Source organism: Callithrix jacchus, chromosome 5 (genome assembly GCF_049354715.1).
Source record: "Callithrix jacchus isolate 240 chromosome 5, calJac240_pri, whole genome shotgun sequence".
In the NCBI taxonomy this organism is placed as follows: domain Eukaryota; kingdom Metazoa; phylum Chordata; class Mammalia; order Primates; family Cebidae; genus Callithrix; species Callithrix jacchus.
The window spans coordinates 146,183,951-146,206,159 of NC_133506.1; the positions used below are offsets into that span (position 1 = coordinate 146,183,951).

General features: G+C 45.7%; 1 pseudogene; it reads right to left on the bottom strand.

Annotated features, from left to right (window-relative positions):
- Positions 1 to 4,426: 4,426 nt before the first annotated feature.
- LOC108591591 (small ribosomal subunit protein uS10 pseudogene) lies at positions 4,427 to 13,412 on the bottom strand (annotated as a pseudogene).
- Positions 13,413 to 22,209: the final 8,797 nt, after the last annotated feature.

Below are 22,209 nucleotides of genomic sequence, written 5' to 3' on the forward strand. Positions count from 1 at the left end.
AGCCTTGAGGTACCAGCTCACTCAGACTTCCAGGCTGAAGGAGAGTGACGGGAGGTGGAAACACACTAGAGGAAACTGCTTTCTGTCTTCTCTTAGCTGGGAAGGTACTAGCTGTTGGCTTTCCTATTGCAATTGATGTATGACTATATGTTGTTTTCACTGATTTCTCTTAATGCACACACCAAACACGTGTTCATTCAGTACACTGTATTGTGAGTCTACTCCCTATCAGTCAAAAGAGAAAAAAAATTACCTGAAACTTAGTGGTAACGAACTCCCCTGTTTATTGCAACTGTAACCACAAGAGCCAAGATATGGAATCAACCTGTGTTTGTGAATGAATAAATAAATTTTTGTATACATAGAATATTATTGAGCCATAAAAAAGAATGGAATCCTGTCATTTGTGGCAAAAAAGATGAACCCAGAGGACATTATACTAAGTGTAATAAGCCAGATATGAAAAGACAAACACTGCATAATCTCATATATATGTAGAATTTTTTTAAATCAAATATATAGAAGCAGAGAGTAGAATGGTGGTTACCTGGAGTGGGGAAATGGCAAGAAGTAGGTCAAAGAATCCTAAGTGATAGCTATGTAGGATGAGTCAGTCTGGAGGTCTAATGCACAGCATGAAGACTATGGTTAACTTGCACTGTAGACTGAAAATTTGCAGAGAGATTTTAGGTACTCTCACTACCAACAAAAGAAGGTAAGTATGTGATGGATATGTTAATTTCTTGACTGTAATCACTTCAATGTGCATATGAAACATCATGTTGTATACTTAAATTTATGCAATAAAAATAGAAAGGGCAACAATGGTAAATAAATAGGTGAAAGGCTCCTCAAAATCTTGGAACAGGCTCAAACTCCTCTGTTCCCATCCCTTCCCCATACCTCATGAGTCACTCAGGATCATGTGGCAAGATTACTAAGCCTACTTAAGTAATGCAGCTGACAAACCATTTCCAAATACAAATGTGACGTGTGTTTTCCTAAAAATTCCACACACCGCAAAATCACTCAGTAAGCAGCACAGGGCTTCCGGGAGTAAATGGGGTTGGTGGAAAAACTCTAACCATCATCAGCAACACATTAAAAATTAATAAAGACAGCAGCACAGTTTTGCACATATTACATGGTTAAGAAATACAAAGATACTACAATGCAAATGGCACTGTACCTTGCAAAAGGCTATAGTTTGCTTATGGAGGGGGGCTGGGAAGCATTGGGGCTGCTGTGCCATTATAAATGGTGGGAGGAGCATTATCTGAAATCATACAGAAAGTTGTAACAACTGCATGGATGAATGGGGCTTATTGACGTTGGTTTGCCTTGGTACCGAGCATCGCAGGGGAGCAATCTTTTATATCCTTAAATCCTAGAGCATGTTTTTCTGCATTTGAGATGTAGGTCCTTTGAGACACGTGTTTATAAAAAAAAGTTTAAAATGGCTGGGCGTGGTGGCTCACACCTGTAATCCCAGCACTTTGGGAGGCCACGTCAGGCAGGAGGTCAGGAGTTCGAGACAAGCCTGGCCAACATGGTGAAACCCCATCAACTCCATCTCTACTAAAAATACAAAAATTAGCCAGGTGTGGTGGCGTGTGCCTGTAATCCCAGCTACTCAGGAGGCTGAGGCAGGAGAATTGCTTGAACCTAGGAGGCGGTGGTTGCAGTGAGCCGAGATTGCGCCACTGCACTCCAGCCTGGATGACAAGAGGGAAACTCCATCTCAAGGAAAAAAAAAAAGTGAAAATGTGATCGAATAGATAGACTTCTGAATTAACTTCTGCATCACTGCTAGAAATTCATTTGGACTTTCTCATCTGCACTCATAGCTTTGGAAATCGCAGCAATGCTTGGAACCACTAAACCAGTCATTCCTGGTACTGAGGAATCTTGGAACAGGTTCCCAGATCCTGCAGGATTTCCAGCTTCCATTTAAGGTCTTCACATAGAGATAATGCTTTCTTCATCACACCTAGTCTTTGGCATTCTGAACCAGGAGGAATAGATGTGTTTGAGATATAGAGTGAGTGGATTTTTAATAGAGAAAACCTCATATGTGCAAAAGCACAGCAAAACATAGCCATCTGGGTTAACTTACAAGGTGAACCGAGGTGGCCGAGAAATGTTCGCGGTGTCTTAGCACATCAGAGCCTAATGCCAGGGAGTTGACAGGAGCTTGAAAAATGCTCCTTAATATCAAAAGAACACGATAAAAAGATTAAAGACTGCATTATTGGTATCTGGATTCCATTCTTTTCCATGAAACTAAAGATTCTTCCAAAGTCATTTTAATTTCAGCCCTAAAAGTTACCACCTCAACAATGCTAGGAAGTCAAGACAAAATCGCAGTGGCTCCAGATAAAAACCACCCACCCAGTGGATCACGAGGTCAACAGATGGAGACCATCCTGGTCAACATGGTGAAACCCCGTCTCTACTAAAAATTACAAAAAATTAGCTGGGCACGGTGGCGCGTGCCTGTAATTCCAGCTACTCAGGAGGCTGAGGCAGGAGAATTACCTGAAGCCAGGGGGCGGAGGTTGCGGTGAGCGGAGATCGCGCCATTGCACTCCAGCCTGGGTAACAAGAGAGAAACTCCGTCTCAAAAAACAAACAAACAAAAAAACACCCACCCAGGACGGAATATAGCATTTGGGAAATGCAGGCTGGTTTGTGCAGTAGACACACGTGAAGGCTAAGAGCTCCATTCACCACCGCACCGCGGGCGCACAGATGGGGGCTGTACTCCCAGCTTCTCTCCCACAGCTTCCTTGCGCCAAGGACAGCACCTGCTGCCCTCACAGGGCACCAGGCTAGAGTGCAAGGCTGCAGACCTCTTCTTCCATGAGAAGCCTTCCCCGCTGACTCACTTCCCATAATCAGCCCCTCTGGTAAGAAAGCACTTCCAAACGGCCGTTCGAATTAGAGCAGTTCTTCTACACACTTCCCATTTGAGGACAAAGAAAAAGTCAGTGTGAACGGGTTGATCTCCAGAGCCCCATGACGATCACAGCAGCAAGGGGGGCAACAGAGAGGAGAACAGAGCAAGAGGGAGAGTAGCAGTGCCATAGGGAGAGTCGGAGACATCCCGAGAGGGCAGAGAGGGAGAAGCCACGTGCACCCAGTGCCCTTTGCATCCAGGCGGGATCCCGTCCCAGCGCTGGGAGCCTCCCCGAAGGGCCCTGAAACACAGGTGAGGGGATTGGGCAGAAAAGGGAGGGATTTCTGAACCTCAGCAAAGTGGGCTGGGCCAGAGCTGTGTGTGGTAGTCTCCTTCCCGCCCCAGGCCCCCCAGCAAGGATCCGCAGAGAGGCGGCTTGAGACGGTAGGTGGAAAAACATGGGCCCTTCCTCACCTCCGCCACTCTGCTCCCCATTTTCAGAACGCACAGATCTGCCGTTTTGGGCGGCCTGGAGACCATCACCACGAATCCCAGAGTGCCCCCGCCAGCTCCAGGACCTGCTGGAAGGAGCCAGGGGAGCCTGCAGGAAGAGGCCCGAGCAGAGGGAAACCACCGGCAATGCAGGCGCCTGATGACCTCACAGGGCTGGCCACTCACCTCCACACCACGCTGCGGGGCACTAAACGGACCTTACTGACGCTGTGCAGCGGGGGAGGTTTTATGACGGAACATTTAGAGGTCAAGTTACGAAATCATATTAGTCAGATTTACACATAAATGTAAATAAGAAAAGTGGTTTTCTTTGTGACTTCTAAAAAACGTGTGTTCTATAATTTACATGTGATCTGTATGATAAATATTAAAAATATTTATATCTATATATATCAACTATATTAAAATATATACTTCAAAATGATTAGAAAAAAAGTATAAAATGTAAACAATGGCTGCCTCTGGACAGGGGAGTTAAAGGTATTTTTTATTTCCTGTTGTATAATCTTCATCTTTCAAATTTTCTAAAGTAATATTAATAACAACAGTAATCATAGCAACATCCCATTGAACATTTGCTATATGCCAGCCACGATCTAAACACTTAAAATGCAGTAATTCATTCTAACTAAACAATCACCCTAAAAGGTGTTCACTAAAAAAAAAAATCACAAGATCGGGGCCGGGCATGGTGGCTCAGGCCTGCAATCCCAGCACTTTGGGAGGCCAAGGTGGGAGGACTGCCTGAGCTCAGGAGTTCGAGACCAGACTGGGCAGCAATACAGTGAAACCCTGTCTCTACTAAATTACAAAAAAATTAGCCAGACGTGGTGGCATGTGCCTGTCCCAGCTACTCAGGAGGCTGAGGCAGGAGAATTGCTTGAACCAGGGAGGCAGAGGTCGCAGTGAGCCAAGATTACACCACTGCACTCTAGCCTGGGTGACAGAACGAGAGTCCATCTCAAAAAAAAAAAAAAAAAATCACAAGATCTACAAATTTAGAAAAGGGGACTTTATTTCTTGTAAAGGGTTACAGCATACAAGGTTGCCATCCCACAGGCTGGGAAGCAGAGCCTCTCACAAAGATGAGAGACAGGCATTTCAAAGGAGGAGGAGTTGAGGCAGGAATTTATGCTAAACAGGTTGGCCAAGTATACATATTCAACAGGTTACAGGGGGAGCTATAAATATTCATGAAGAGGGTCCTGATGCATGCATATTGAATAAACTTCATGTTATGTATGACCCATGTTTGCCTTGGGGTGGAGACCTAACATTTAAGCAAATTGCAATTAGGCCCTATAAGTTAAAACGTGAAGCAGAGGACACAAAGGTACTCGGTGCGCAGCCTCCCTAAACTGGCCAGAACCAGTCCATGGGCGGTGATCTCGTCAGGAGAAAGTTACTGAAATTAGTCTCTTTTCCAATGAAAGCAGTAGTTGTGGCTGGTGGCACAGGCACTGAGGGTCAGTTTGGAAGCATCTGATGATTGGTAGGCTGAAAATTGTTTTACTATTACCTATCTCAAGGCCAGCACTTGTTTAGCTGCTAGAGAAAAATTAAAACCTTGTGGCATACGGGCATAGTTTATTTCTGAATTACAGGTGTGTGTGACTTAACCCTTGCCTGGCACGGCCTTAGGTCCTATTTACAGTTTGTTTTTTTTTTGAGACGGAGTTTCACTCTTGTTACCCAGGCTGGAGTGCAATGGCATGATCTCGGCTCACCACAACCTCCGCCTCCTGGGTTCAGGCAATTCTCCTGCCTCAGCCTCCCGAGTAGCTGGGATTACAGGCATGCGCCACCATGCCCAGCTAATTTTTGTTTGTATTTTTAGTAGAGACGGGGTTTCACCGTGTTGACCAGAGTGGTCTCGATCTCTTGACCTCGTGATCCACCCGCCTTGGCTTATTGCCACAGTCTGTTCTGTCAGCCTTATGATCTTTATTTTACCATGAATGCCAGTCAGTTGTGTCTAAACTGCAAAAGGGAGCAGGTATAATGAGGTGTGTCTGACCTCTCATCCCATCATGGCTGGGAACTCAGTTTTTAGGCTTTTCCTGGGGTCCCCTTGGCCAAGAGGGGGTCTGTTCAGTGAGTGGGATGGGGGGTGTGGGAGGGCTTAGGGTTTTATTTTTAGTTACAAAGGTAAGGGTGTTCAGATTCCCATTTCACAGTTGAGGAAACAAAGGCATGGAAAACGAAGTAACTTGCCCAATGTCACAGACTGGTAAAGTGGCTGAGTCTTTTTTTTTTTTTTTAAACTGGTAATCAATTTAAGTTGACTTAAGCATCTGCAATGATGGCTTCCACCTCAACTCCTGGCTCAATACTGATGGGAGTCACCTACTTAACAATCTCAGAAGGACTGTGCAAGTCAATGAGTGGCTTGTGCATTCTCATCCGAAAACAATCTCATGTCTTAGAACCTCATCACAAGGAGTTTTTCTTCTAGTGATTCTCAAAGTCTTGGTAGGCATCTGAATTGGTCCTTTGCATTTGGGATTCTTTGCCTTTGCTCCTCTGACCAAGTCAGCACACATCTTCTCCAGGGAGTTTATATGGCGGCTCGTTAGAGTGATTTGAATTCAGTGAATCACCACGTCCAGCTCCATGGGTGTTTTTCTGGGTCTTTAAAAGCGGTAGCTGCACTGTAGCTCCTGACCGACTGGCTTGTTTCTTGGTGAGAGCCGATAATGGTGAATCGGGAGCAGCAGCGGGCAGACCACAGCTCCACAGCATCTGCCACCGTTGTCTTCCTCAAAAAGCTATTCTTGAGATTTTTTTAAAACTCTTTAAAATAAGACATGGGTGTGAGGGTTGGTCATGATGATGAACTGTGAAGGTCAAGTCTCTGCCCACCAGGCTGTTTCCATGGACCACGCCCAGACGAGTGGCCTTGGGAAAGTTATTGAACCTCCCTGAGAGCTGTTTCATAATCTGTAAAAAGCACAAGAAAACCAACATTGGGTTATTGAGGAGATGAAACGAGGTTAAGCTCTTTTCCCAGTGCCTGTTTCAAAGTGAACACCAGGTGAATGGCAGCTACGGGGTATGATTGTTGCCTGTGTCATGCTGTGACCTCTGCTGCAGTGGTGAGGTTTGGGGAGTGTGTGGCATTCGCCAGGAGAGTTGGGAGCCACCGTTGCATGAGCAGAAGTTGGCAGACTACCGGGAGAAATGTAGCTGTGGCGTGTTTTGTAAATAAAATTTCCCCGGAACACAGCCAGGCCCACTGGTTTATATATGGTCTATGGCTGCTTTTGTATCTGACAGCGGTGGAGTGGTTGTGACAGAGGCCGTATGGCCTGAAAAGCATAAAATATGTACTATCTGGCCCTTTACTGAAAATATCTGCCAACCCTGCAACTACAGGGTGGCCAGACCAGGCTTTACCTGAAACACGAGGCAAGCAAGGTGGTCAGCACTCCACGGACCATTCCAAAGAAGCACCTGTTTCTCTATGTCCAGGAAATGCCCCTCCCCCACCATCCCTCCAGGACTCTTCTGGCTGCCTGGGGTGCAGCAGGCCCTTCCTTTCTAACAGACTCTGGCTCAAGATTCTCTTCCTCACCAAGGTTTTCCAAGCACCCCTCAAATCCCACTAGCTTCCACCTGTCCTATTCCCCAAATTCTGTAGCTACCACTTCCACCTGCACACCCAGTATCTCAAAAATACCTACAAACCTGAAAGCACAGAAGAAAACCTTCCCAGGTAAGCAGCCTGATGCACCTGTATACACCTGTGCACACCTGAAGGCTGAGGGAGGCATGAGAATGTGGGTCTATTTGCCAAACAGGAAACAGAAAGCTACTATTGATGAAGTGTGGCTGTCTGGGCCAAGCTTCTCTATCACAAAAGCCATTAGGCACAGCGACAGTAAGGAAAAAAGAGAGAAAAGAGGAAAACGATAATTAAGCATGTCACAGAGAGAGGTGCCCGGCAGGTGTGCCCAGCAAGGTCAGAGGCAATGGGAACAGCAGTGCGGGCAGAGAGCAGGGCTGTGACAACGCTGAGTGCTGAGTGAGGCCGGAGTGGAAGGAATGGATGCCAGGGAAAGTGGAGTGCGGGAGAGGGAGGAGGGCAGCCTCGGCTCAGCGCAGGGCAAGCAGCCCTCCCAAGGCCTGAAGGGATTCGTGGAGATGTGAGGATGCAGGGCAAAGCTGCTTTTTGTACTCTGGAATAATTCAAAGGAAATTTGAAGTCAATTTTAGAAAGGTGTTTATAAAAATGTTTAATGTCATCTAAAGCAGGGGTCCCCAGCCCCAGGGCCACAGACCGGTAGTGGGGCATGGTCTCTTAGGAACAGGGCTTCACAGCAGGAGGTGAATGGCCTGCCAGCTAGTGAAGTTCTTCTGTATTTACAGAGGCTCCCCAGCTCCCGGTCGCCTGAGCTCCGCCTCCTGTCAGATCAGCCTCGGCATTAGAGTCTCATAGGAGCGTGAACCCTATTGTGTGTGGACTGCACATGCGAGGGATCTAGGTTGCGTGCTCCTCTTGAGAATCTAATGCCCGATGGTCTGAGGTGGGACAGATCCCAAAACCACCCCACACCCCCGTTCCCCAGTCCGTGAAAAAATTGTCTTCCATGAAACTGGTTCCTGCTGCCAAAAAGGTTGGGGACTGCTGACCTAAAGTCAATCCAGCCGTGCATGGTGGCTCAGGCCTGTAATCCCAGCTACTAGGGAGGCTGAGGCAGGAAAATCGCTTCAACCCAGGAGGAGAGGTTGCAGTGAGCCAGATCGCACCACTGCACTCCGACCTGGATGACAGAGTGAGACTGTCTCAAAAAAATAAAATAAAATAAGAACATGATCTATAAATTGTAAACCATAAAGTACAAAGTAAGTACACAGTCCTATTAAGGTCAATGATTATTGTGAATTCTTTTCATGACATCTGAGTCATTCATCCATTTATTCTTTTTTTTTTTTTTTTGAGATGGTATTTCACTCACGTCGTCCTGGCGGAGTGCAGTGGCACCATCTCGGCTCACCGCAACCTCCACCTCCTAGGTTCAAGCGACTCTCCTACCTCAGCCTCCCAAGTAGCTGAGACTACAGGCACCCGCCACCATGCTTGGCTCATGTTTTGTGTTTTTAGTGGAGACAAGATTTCACTGTGTTAGCCAGGATGGTCTCGATCTCCTGACCTGGTGGCGTGCCCGCCTTGGCCTCCCAAAGTGTTTTGATTACAGGGGCGAGCCACTGCACCGGGCCCATTTATTCATTCTTAAACATCTATTAGGCTTTTGACCTTAGGGACACAAGAACATAGCTTCTGCCCTCAAGGAGCTCACACTCTGATGGGAGAGACAGGAAAGCTAACAGGCAATTATAACACAGCTGGAATCAGATACGCATGAGTTCTCACATTTTAGATTTATGAACACCTGAGTGCTCCCTTTTGCCAGCCAACCATAGTTCTCGGCTTTGTACTCACTGGGTGTTCTGCCCAATGGCTCTGGTCACCTCAGGCCGCGCTAGGATCAGGGCATTCGGGCATCTAGGAGCTGTGAGTAGACAGCCCTCGGCCAGTTCTACAGATAGCACCTGCAGTGGTGAGCCAGTAGCTGCCATGTAGGCCGGCCTGGCTCTCTGCACAGTGCCATGGGCTCTGCCTGCCACAGCCGCAGTGCTTAGGGAAAATCCATTCTGTCAGCCCAAGGCCCAGCTGGTGAGGAGTCTGCACGGGAAAGCGGTGAACACATCCTCTTACACCGAGGTCCTGTTTACCCTTCAGTCTCCACTCTCCCATGCTGCTCTGAGCTGAGCTGTCTTGCCCTGGGCCCTGACCAGCACTTGTCAGGAGGGGAGGGAGTGTGTTTGAACATCCACAGATGTGTTTACATTTTGGAGGCATTTGCCAGCAGAAACAAGCCTCTGTACTCTGCCCAAGTTCCATGCGTTGATAGTAGCAACCACACAAATGTTGCTTTCCAAGGGCTTACTCTTCCTGGTGATTATCATACTAGCAGTGGCAGCCCTCTTGTTTGGAGCACATCCTATGTGTTAGGGTCAGAGATAAGGGTCTTCCCACAGCTGCGTGAACCAAGTGTTACTATCATCCTGACTCAACAGATAAACAAGCATAGACTTGGGACATTTAATCACATCACCTGCCTGAAGACACACAGTAGGTGGAAGAGCTGGGGTTTTTTAAGTTTATTTGTTTTCTTGAGGCAGAGTCTGGTTGCGTCACCAGGCTAGAGTGCAGTGGCACGATCACAGCTCACTGAAGCCTCGAACTCTGGGCTCCAGCAGTCCTCCCTCATTTTTAAAATTTATGTTTATTTTTTGCAGAGATGAGGTCTTGCTCTGTTGCCCAGGCTGATCTCTAACTCCTGGCCTCAAGTGATTCTCCCGCATCAGCCTCCTGAAGTATTGGGATTATAGGTGTGAACTACTCTGCCTGGCCAAAACTGGGCTTTGATGCCATAACGAGTGGGTTTAATCCACCTGCTATGTCAACGCCAGACCCTGTCCTTTATAAACCAGGTAGTCACAGGGAGGCACCTGTTGCTTGCTGCACCCTCTGTCTAGAGCGTTCTCCCTCCAGTATCTGCACAGCTCCCTCTGGTGCCCTACCTGAAACGACACCTTCTCCTCTAGTCTCCTTTATCCCTTTTCCTGCTTTACTTTTACTCACAGAATGTACCCTTAGCTGACCTCACATTATGTATCTATTGTTTGTTTATTTTCAGCCTCTCCATTAGACTCTAAAGTCCATGGGGTGAGGGCTTTGTTGTGTTCACTGCTGAATCTCTAACGCCTACAAAATAGGGTCTGGACTCCAGAAGGTGCTGTGAAAGGATTGGATGACGTTTTAGCTGAAATCCTTGGGCTCATCAGACCCTGAGCCAGGCTGTGCTTGAACCTCAGAAGCCCTTAGAGTGAGCTGAATGATGAGTGTGCTTTATTTCATTATTCACTAGCATAATTTAAAGTATTTTTAGAGCCTATAAAAATGTCATCCAAGTATTCACTATGTGCAAGTGGTATAAACTTTGCTGGGAATCATTAACTTTGGAGCAGAAATTAGATGTGACCAAATATGTTATAAAAGAAGAACTTGAAACCTCACCCTGTTAATTTTGGAAAGAGAACTCTGCAAACTCTAAGGCAAAATACATAATAATAATTAAAGATTCTTGTGTTTTAAGAAATCATTGCCGGGCTGGGCGCGGTGGCTCATGCCTGTAACCCGCCCCCCCCCCAGCACTTTGGGAGGCCGAGGCGGGTGGATCACGAGGTCAAGAGATCGAGACCATCCTGGTCAACTTGGTAAACCCCGTCTCTACTAAAAATACAAAAAATTAGCTGGGCATGGTGGCGCACGCCTGTAATCCTAGCTACTCAGGAGGCTGAGGCAGGAGAATTACCTGAACCCAGGAGGCGGAGGTTGTGGTGAGCCGAGATCGCACCATTGCACTCTAGCCTGGGTAACAAGAGTGAAACTCCGTCTCAAAAAAAAAAAAAAAAAGAGAAATCATTGCCTTGATGCTTTGTATTTATTTCTGTTTTTATTTACTTCATATATAATATGAAAGTCAAACTCACCTCTAGGACATGACAACCTTGTACTACAGGGTTTGAAGCCCTCTCTTGTTTGCAGTTTCTGACTCTCTCCCTAGCGAGTTTGCTGCCAGACGGTAGACTGAGCCCAGACAGTCATAAGGAGGGTTCTCTGGCCTATCAGCCCAGAGATCCAGTGGGCTATTCCCCAACCACCCATCACCAGCCCCTGGCCTTGTGTTTATTCTCACCTTGACTGCCAGGGCTCCCATCAGCTACCCAGGCTAAGCTCAGCAGACCTCTTGGACAAAGACCTTCCCTTATGCAAATAAATGTGTATCCTCTGCAACTGAACCATACATCAGGCTGGAAGTGCTGAATAGACCATGTCTTCTTCCTTGGTTCTGAAACTGCCTGTCATTGGGTTGCGCTAACCTTTAGCTACCTCTTTTAAACACAGAACAAACTGCCACCCGATATGGAACAGCTGCTGACATAAATGCCAACTTCCCCTACCAACTGGGCTTCAGCAGAGGTCTGCATTAGAGAAACCAAGGTTAGGGTGGAAACCTTGAGACGGATCTGTTCCATGTCTACTGGAAGGCCACGGGCCGATGCCTGTTCTCCCTCCACCTGTAAGTCCTGCCGTGGTCCCGGAAGATTTCATCTATCACCTGGGGGACCCATCTCACAGGCTGGCTCCCGAGCTCTTTACCTCCTTTCTTCTCAGCCATGGACATCAGGAACAGACCCAGGCCCCTGGTCATTACCCAAGCTCTGGCAATCCTGGAATTTTAACTCTGCCATTCCAGTGACAGCCACCATCCTTGCTCTTTAACAGCACCGAGATGACCAATCCTTAGTCAGTCCAGATCCTCCCTGTATTTCTTCCTGTCCCGTGCAGCCTAAACCACTGCCATGCCATCATTTAAACCATACCTGCTCCAGCACCCTCGATCCCGCCGTATCCTCCCTGCTAAACCAGGACTCGGAATAGAGTCAGCTCTCTGCCTTATGTTCACACATACATGCACACCCAAGCTGCTTAAACTATCAGCGAGTCTCCCTAGCATGAGTTCGGTGCCACCACCCATCCATGGCCTCCAGCTACAAGTGGCCCTTGTGCTGCCTGGAAGTTCTCCTTCCTGTCCATCTTCAGTCACTTCTAATTCTCTCAGAAGTTATTTCATGGCCAGGCATGGTGGCTCACACCTATAATCCCAGCACTTTGGGAAGCTGAGGCAGGTAGATCACCTGAGGTCAGGAGTTCAAGACTAGCCTGGTCAACCTGGTGAACGCCTGTCTCTACTAAAAAAAAAAAAATTCAAAACTTAACAGGGCATAGTGGCACACGCCTGTAATCCCAGGTACTCGAGAGGCTGAGGCTGGAGAATCGCTTGAACCCAGGAGGCAGAGATTGTAGTGAGCCAAGATTGTGCCACTGTTCCCTAGCTTGAGTGACAGAGCGAGACTCTGTGTCAAAAAAAAAAGTGATTTTGCAAAGACTTCAATCTTAATCTGAGCCCTTTCCTACCAGTTCTATCTCCCAACTCTGCACCCTCAGCTCCTGTTCTGAACTTGTCTGCATTTCCACCCATCCTTGCAGCTCCTCTGCTAACAGTGGACGTGGTCCCTCCTCCTGCCCAGCTCCAGGCTTCTGCCCACATGTAGAATCCCACCCCTCACCTCCCATTCTTCACAGATGGTAACAGCCCCCAGGACTGCAAGTCCTCATCTCGGGAAACTTTAAATGTTACCCTATTTGGAGAAAAGTTCTTTGCAGGTGTGTGATTAAGTTAAGGACCTTGAGATGGGGAGATCATCCTGGGTTCTCCAGTGGGCCCTAAATGTCATCACAAGGGTCCTCACGAAAAGAAGGTTGTCAGATGTGGTGGTGCCTACCTGTAGTCCTCAGGTACCTCCACTCAGGAGGCTGAGGTGGGAGGATTGCTTGAGTCCAGAAGTTTGAGACCAGCCTAGGCAACATAGCAAAATCCTGTCTCTAAAAAAAAGAAAAAGTGAGGTACAGGGAGAGTTAACACAGAAAAGGAGAAGGTGATGTGACCACAGAGGCAGCCTTTCGGAGGGAGTCCAGCACAACCGACACCTGGAGGGCAGATTTCTGGCCTCCAGGGCTGCAAGAAAAGACACTTCTGCCACTTTGTGGTCATTTGTTACAACAGCCACATTCATTTCACCGATTCCTCCTCCTCTACACTTCCATCTCCCCTATGACATCATCTCTCTACCACATTTTAAACGTGGTCAAATCTTCCATTGTTAATGACAACAAAAGTAACAGCTTTAATAGATCGCTGCTTTTACTCCCCCTCCCTCTGGCTCCCCACAAGGTCTCCAATTCCTGCCTCAGTGCCAAGCTTGTCAACAGCTGTGCCCACCTTCACTGTCTTCATGCCCGTCTGCCCCTGGCTGGGCTCCTGGTCCTCTGCAAGACCATCCACCCTCACCTGCCACCAGTGACCATGGTACTGCTGAAACAAGGGACACTTTCCATCCTTTTCATACTGTTTGTCCTGGCCACAAAAGAACCAAGTTTTGGCCAACTCTAGTCTAACAGCCCAGGAGCTCCTGAAGACAGGAACTGTTTCCCATTCATAGCTGCATTCCCAGGGATTTGCCTATTATTGGGCATTGGGTATTTTCTGAGGGCTCATTGTCCTCAGGGTCATGGTCTAGTAGTGGGAAATGCAGAGAAGAAACGTGTCATCTGAGCACAATCTGTATCAGGGCACTGGACACAAAGGGCTTGCAACCCAGATGTGTGAGAGGGAGGGCGGGAGAGGCTTCAGGTGCTTCAAAGACCTGGCAGCCAGAGAGAGCGTGGGGTATTGGAGAAAGCCAGGTAGGATACTAGAGGGCACAGTCAGGAGCTGGGAGGTAGGCAGAAGGATGGCTGGGAACAGTGGGAACTGAAGAAACAGGAAGGCTTTGTCCCTACCGAGCGCTTACAGTATTCCAGCTGGGGCTCAACCCTGAGTGTAAAAATGACATGCAGACTGCCAACCAGCAGAGCACAGCCTACGCCACGAAGCAGGCGCAGACAGGAAAGGAGGGAGAGGCCAGAGGCACCTAAGGGGACTTTAAAGTGCAGGAGCATTTGGCAGGTGTTCCAGGACTTCCAAGAAAGCCAAGTCTCAAAGCAAACAAGAGTCTTCTCTTGATAGTTTGAGAGAAACAGAATGAAAAAGACAAAAACAGTCATGAAAACGATATTGGGTGGAGTTGTGGAGCCGGAAATAGCAGGGCTAACGCTGTAGCATGGGGGCCTCGGCAGAAATCTTTAGGCTCAGATTTCCTTAGTCATAAAAGGGATCTGCTTGATTAGGAGTGAGTGTCATGTGCAAAGGGCTTGATTCCAAAGAGGCACACATTGAGGGGAGCTGCTACAAGAGTCATGGAGCTACTCGAGTTCTGCTTCTGCATAGCTCAAGAGGAATGATGAACACTTCACAAACTCATTAACTTCAAACTTACAAAGTATCCGATGTTGGCCAGGCACAGCAGTTCACGCCTATAATCCCAGCTCTTTGGGAGGCTGAGGCGGCAGATCATGAGGTCAGGAGTTCGAGACCAGAGCCAACATAGTGAAACCCCATCTCTACTAAAAATACAAAAAATTAGCTGGGCATGGTGGCAGATGCCTGTAATCTCAGCTACTCGGGAGGCTGAGGCAGGAGAATCACTTGAAACTGGGAGGAGGAGGTTGCAGTGAGCCAAGATCGTGCCATTGCACTCCAGCCAAAGCAACAGTGTGAGACTCTGTATTAAAAAAAAAATAATAAAGTATCCAATGTCCACACCTCCTTGGCATTATTTCCAACAAAGATGTGCTCGACATACTTACTCACATAGGTAAGAACTCAGAAGAAATCCCAAGCAGACAGTAGAGGTTTGGACTCTGCATAGCTTTTATCCCTATAAAAGGGATAAAAGTAGGCATGATCACTTTTATCCCTAGAGTTCCTCTCAAAATTAAAAAAGGAATGTCAGCCTTATATATGCCTCATGGAGTTGTGTCACTCGGATTAGCACCAATTTGCATCCTAGCCATTTTCAATGTGATAATCTAGCTGTGGGCAATGTCTTACACTTCATGATGCTTAATAAGAGTTTTTGGGGAAAGGAATGTATGCTCCATACACTGTACTTTGGAAGTAGATGCCTAAGAGAGCTGATGCTCCTGCGTTTCTGAAAAAGCAGGAGCTGGTGCTGCTGATGCAGGGTTATGCCACAGACACCATCCTGCAGGCGAGCACTGGCACTTCCCCGAAGTCCTTCCACACCCGCCTTCTGTCCCAGGCGAAGCACGTGGCCCGTGGAGGAAAACCTAGTTCTATGTTCCTGGGTAAACCACACAAGGAATGAGTTGAAATGTTCTACTTAATTGGCCTATGAACTCTCGCAGCCTGTTTTTCTGTTCTTGTGTTTTTTATAAGCGTCTGTCAGAACTGTCTCTGGCTGTCACCGCCAGCAGTCGTCAGGCCTGGACCTGCCTTCCAACATTTCCACCGCCCTGTTTGTAAAGGCTTCTGCAGGCTGGTCTCCACTGGCCCGAAAAGCTCAAACAGGTTGTTTCACGTCAGCCTCAGGGAATTTAGATACTCTGTCTACAGATGCAAGACAGAACAAAGCCTAAGGCTAACTGTTAACCTGCCAAATAATTTCTAACTATAGGAAAGAGACATCCAGGCTTATTCTCTTCTCTAATAATTCTACCCTTCAAATATCAGTCAGTGACAGTAAGGGGAAGGATGGAGAGAGGGAATAAAGGCACAGGGGACACAGCGAAAGGGAATCCAGGTCCTTGGGTGGAGATGTGGTTTTGAAGTTGGGTCTGTAAGCTCAGGAGGAGAATCTATGTTTACTCCCTTCTTTCTCAATGTTAGTTTACTGAACCTACAAGAATCGGGACCTGAGCACAGAAGGCCTACCTGAAGTAGTGCATTTGAGGAGTTTAGGCTCCATACTAGATGTAAGGAATGTGATGATCGAAAGCAGCAATAACAGTAAGACAGTGTTAGCCGGTCTCATATTGAGAAAACTTATTACCTAAGGGGAAACAATGACTCCATTGACCAGATTTCTCCTAGAAAACCACGAGAGCAAAAATGGATGTGTATATCTTCAAAGAGCTGAAAGAAAAAACACTGTCAATCTACACTTCCATATTTACTAAGAATATCCATCAATAAGAAGGTAAAATAAAGACATTCTCAGATAAAGAAGAAGAAGAGAATTCATTACCAGCAGACATGTTCTAGAATAATTGCTAAAGGGAGCTCAGCAGAGAGAAGGGGAGTGATATCACAAGGAAACTTGAAACATCAGGAATGAAGGAAGAGCAACAGAAATGGTAAATACCGAGGTAAATATAATAGACTTTTCCTATTGAGTTATTTAACCCATATTTGACAGTTAAAAGACAAAATTACAACATTGTCTGATGGGATTTTCAATGTCTATAGATGCAATCTATCAGACAAGAATAATAAGAGGTGTGGGGTGGGTATAGATTCCAATACGGTGGTAAGAGTTCCACTTAAGTAGCAAAAAACTGATTTTAAGTAGACTGTGAGAAATTGAGCCTCTGCATTGTAATCCCTAAAGCAATAAATAAAAACTGCACAGGGAGATAAATAATAAATAAAGGGACTAAAAACAATCAAATAGCCTAACAAAAAGCAGGGGAAGGAGGAAACAGAAGAATGAAACAAGAATGAGAAAAGAAATAGAATACAAATAATAAAATGGTGGGACTAAATCTAAAATACCACTAAGAACATTAAATAGAAATATTCTATGTTATATTCATAAAAATAAAAAAGATGAAAAGAGATATGCCATACAAACATGAACCGAAGACAGCTAGGTGTCAGTATCACAGTAGACGTCACAGCAAAGAAAACAGCCAGAAATAAAGAAAAACTATGTAATAATGAAAGAGTCAGTTAATCAAGAAGCCAAAACAATCCTATATGTGTATGCACCCAAAAATAGAGCTTCGAAATACAAGAAGCATGCCAGGTGTGGTAGCTCATGCCTGTAATCTCAGTACTTTGGGAGGCTGAGGTGGAAGGATGGCTTGAGCCCAGGAGTTAGAGACGAGCCTGGGCAACATGCCGAGACCCCTTCTTGGCAAAAAATTGAAAAATTAGCTGGGTGTGGTGGTACATACCTCTAGTGCCTGCTACTTGGGAGGCTGAGGCAGGAGGATCTTGAGTCCAGCAGTTCGGAATGCAGTGAACTATTGCACCACTGTACAGCAGCCTGGGCAACACAGTGAGACCTCATTTCTACAAAAAAAAAAAAAAAAAAAAGCAAAACCTGGCAAAACTCAATGGAAAAATAAATCTACAAATCTAGTTAGATTTTCCGCAGTCATCTCTTGTTAATAAACAGAATTAGTAGAAATCAGCTGGGATGTGGATGAACCAAACAGTACCATACACCAACTGTATCCAATTGACATTTATAAAGAGTATACAAAACGACAGCAAATTATACACACTGTTAAAGTGCAAGTGTAACATTCACCAAGATAGATTACATATTAGATCATAAAACAAACCTTAACAAAAGTAAAAGAATTAAAATCATACCAAGTATGGAATATAATGGAATTAAACTACAAATAGCAAAGATAACAAAACGATCTCCAAATTTATGAAAATTAAGCAACACATATCTAAATAATGGTTCAAAAAATAAGTTTCAAGGGGAATTAGAAAATATTTTGAACTGAAAAAACATGAAAATACAGCATATCTAAATGTGTGGGAAGGCTGGGTGTGCTGGCTCACGCCCATAATCCAGTACTTTGGGAGGCCAAGGCAGGCGGATCACCTGCGGTCAGGAGTTTGAGACCAGCCTGGCCAAAACATAGCAAAACCTCATCTCTACTGAAAATACGAAAATTAGCTGGGCATGGTGGTGTGTGCCTGTAATCCCAGCTAGGATTACAGGAGGCTGAGACAGGAGAATCGCTTGAACCCAGGAGGCAGAGGTTGCTATGAAGTGATATCACGCCACTGCACTCCAGCCTGGGTGACAGTGCAAGACTCCATCAAAAAAAAAAAAAAAGTGGGATGCAGCTAAAGCAGTGCTGAGCATTAAAATGCTTAGACTAGAAGAGAAGAAAGTTCTTAACAAAATAATCTGAGCTGAACCCATAAAAAACTAGAAAAAGAAGAGGAAAATTAACCCAAAGCAACAAGAAGAAAGGAAGTTGAAAACAATATGATTATAAATGTAGAAGAAAATTGACAACATTCAACATCCACTCATGATGGCAACTCTCAGTAAATTAGGAACAGAAAGAAATCCCAAGGAATTTTAAAAATAAAATAAAAAATTTAAAACCTCCTAGAACCAGTAAGTAAATTCAGGAATATTGCAGGCTGCATGGTCAACACGCAAAAATCAAGCATATTTTCCTATACCAATAATGGACAATTAAAATCCAACATTTAAAAAAATACCATTTGTCATAGCTTTCCCCCAAAATGAAATTATTAAAATCACCAGATTTAGTAAATAAAAGTGTAAGATACCTAATTAAATTCAAATTTCAGATACAGAATGACAAATTTTTTTTAGTAGAAACCTGTTTCAAGTATTGCATGGGACATACTTATTCTAAAAAAATTACTCATTCTTTTCTTTTTCTTTTTAATTGAGATTGAGTCTCACCATGTTGCCAGGCTGGACCCGAAGAAAATCAGCTAAGGAGCTGAAAAACAGGTCATGCTTATGAACTGGAAGACACGACGTAGTAGAGTTGTCCATTCTCCAAAACTTGATGTATAGATTTCACACAATTTCAGTAGATACATTCCAGCAGACTTTTAAAAATATAGACAAGCTGATTTTCAAATTTATCTGGGAAAGCAAAGGAACTAAAATAGCTAAAACAATTTTGAAAAAGAATGAAGTTGGAGGAATCACACTGCCTGATTCAAAGACGTACAAAGCTACAGTAAACCCACAATCCAGTGTTGGTGCAGGGACAGACACATCTATCAATGGAGCAGAGTAGAGCATTCAGAAACAGGCCCACACAAAGATGGCCAACTGCCTTTTTTAAAAGGTGCAAAAGCAATTCAGTGGAGAAGGCAGTCTTTTCAGCAAACAGGACAATTGGCCATCCATATGCAAAATAAATGAACCTTGACCTACACTTCATACTTTACACAAAAATTAACTCAAAAAAGATGAGGATGATTCCATGGGAACCATTTCATGGTGACCATTATGGCCCACCAATTTATAACTTTATATTTTCTGGTTCTTGAATTATAGGCATCCTAAAAGTCAAACAACAAGAAAATGGCAGAGTAACATGAATGAAAAGATGTTTTACTCTGTGAATTCAAGTTTGTAGTTTGTTCATTCATTTGTTCTAACACTCTCTGAGCACCTATTATGGGTTAGGTAGATGAATAAGACATCATCTGTACTCTCAAGTTTTCCTCCAGATGTTTTGCCATGAGGCATTGCCCATCTGAACACTGAGAAGAGAGCACAGACGGGTTTTGAGACCAGAGGGATCACCAGGACCTTAGAGTCAGACAACCTAGACAAATAAGAGCTCTGTCTTGTCTCGATCAGAATACTCAGCACGGTAACCAAAACAAACACAGAAATATTCATTTGGTGATATTTATTCAATAAATATGGATTGGGCCAAGCTGTGTCCTAGGTGCTACGGACACAGTTATGAGCAAGACAAAGTACCTATCTTAAGGGTTTACATTCTGGAGCAGGGGCAAGTGGGGCAGTCCGGAGAGAGACAAACATTGGCACATCATTAATAAAGAAAATAATGGGGGAAATAGAGAGGGACTGAGGCAGGAGACCGGAAGCAAACTACTTTAAGCCATGTACCTCTTAACTTCCCAGTGTGATAGGAAAGTCCTGAGGCTCAAGGCCTGGGATCAGGTGGCTAAATGCAAAAAAATGCCAGATGCAAAAACAAAACAACAATAACAAACAGGCACAAAGAGAAGAAATGCCAGTTCAGCCAGTCTGGAGTCAGTACAGCATGGGGGGCTGAGTCCAGCGTAAGCCCATTTCCTGCAGTGTAATGGGTAAGAAAAGTTGAGCACTTGCCTTTCTGAACAGAGAGAAGAGACTCCATTTTAGCAGTGTGATGCAACGCAGAGACAAAAATGGATGAAAGATTTTTAAAATAACCACAGCAGTGGAGGTAAAAAGTCTGGCCTTCAGGGTCAGAGGGAGTGCGAGGTACCCTGGACACACCCCTACCAGGGTGATCTAAGGGTGTGAGCAAGACTCACGGTGGTGGGTGCAGAGGACCAGAAAGGGGATATTATTTTATTTTTGTTTTATTTATTTTTTATTTTTATCTTTTTTTTTTTTTTTAAGAGATGGGTGTTTCACTCTGTCACCCAGGCTAGAATGTGTTGGCACGATCATAGCTCGCTGCAGCCCAGACTCTTGGGCTCAAGCAAATTCTTCTGCTTCAGCCTCCCAAGTAGCTGGGACCACAGATGTATGTCACCACAGTTGGCTAATGTTCAAAAATTTTTTGTAGAGATGAGGTCTCATTATGTTGCCCAGGCTGGTCTTGAACTTGTGGCCTCAAGCGATGCTCCCACCTCTGTCTCCCAAAGTGCTGAGATTACAGGTGTGAGCCACTGTGTCTGGCCTCCAGGGAGGGGATCTCTAGCTTTCTGCATCTGGATGGCAGTCCCCATCGCCAAAGTGAGGAGTACACAGACAGTGGATGAGAATCACTCATGGTCATATGTATTATGCCTGGTTCTCTGTGTCTTCAAGTTTGTAGTTTGTTCATTCATTTGTTCAAACACTTGCTGAGCATCTATTATGGGTTAGGTAGATGAATAAGACACAATCTGTGCCCTCAAGGATCTTATTAGGCTTATGACAATGTGACACAATTCTGTTATCACACACATGAGGTTACAAGAGCAAGGAGGAGTGAGGAGTGCTCAGGGACACCAGCACTATGGAAGGGCACATTACTCAGGGTTATCCAGGGAAAGAACCCATAGATTATACATAAATACATATATACAGAGATTTATTATAAGGAATTGGCTCACAGAGTCGTGAAGACGGAAGTTCCAAGATCTGCCATCAGCAAACTGGAGACCCAGTTCCAGTCTGAGTCCAAAGGCCTAAAAAGCAGAGAGCTGATGGTGTAAATTCTAGCGGGAGACTGCGGTTCCAGCTCGTGGAGAGTCCGGCAGGGAGGGTGAATTCTCCCTCCGCCCGCCTCGAGTTCTATTCAGGCGGGCTGCAGGTTGGCCCAGGCTCACACACACCGGGGATGGCCGTCTGCCTTGCTCCGCCCACCCATTCAAACGGTCCTGGTCCAAAAGCATCCTCATAGACAAAGCCAGGATATGTGGGCACCCCACGCCCCAGTCAAGCTGACACCTAAAATTCAGCCTCATGAGTGGGCAGGAAGAGGAGCATCTGTAAAGCAAACTGGGAAGGAGCGGCTCGGGGAGGAGACGGAGAATCGGGAGGCGGTGTGATGAGGAAAGGCAGAAGCCTGGAAGGAGTGGCAGCTCAGGAATCCCGGAGAAGGCGAGCGGGACAGGGATAGAGGCGGACGCCAGGTTCAGTTAGGAGCTGATCAGTGACCCTGGCGTGCTGATGGGGGCAGAATGCAGATAGCAGCGGGTTGTGAAGTGGATCCAAGTTCTTGCTAGAAATTTAGTGGCAGAGAAAGGAAGCAAAGGGAAGAGGGAGGAAGCCCTCCAGGACGAGCGCTTTGATCTGTTTCTTTTTCATGGGAAACGAGACATAAGTGCTGATGGGAGGACCCAGTGGGGAATAAGAAAAGCTGGAGCAGAGAGAGAGAGAAGGGCCCCTCAGGATGCACAAGCCTTGGACACGCAAGCGGGGCCACCTCTGCCTTCCTCACGGTTTAGAAAGAGGAAAGGATAGAGAGAAGCACAGGGGAAGTGGTGGGATTTGGTGATGGGAGCCCAAGGACATTCCTGTCTGGCCAATTGTCATTGTCCTGCAACCCACAAGAACCAGGCCAGCTCCCACATGGGCGCCACTTCCCAGCAGAGGGACGTCAGGCCAGCAACTCAGCCTCTCTTTCCCCATCTCAAATACGGAGATAATGATACCAACCTCGGAGGCTCCTTGTGAGGATTAATTGAAATGCTGCATTCAAGAATGCTGGCTACTTTATCTAGTAATTATTATCATTAGCACTATTGTTCCTTTAATTATCTTTCCTCGTTAAGAATCGATTATGG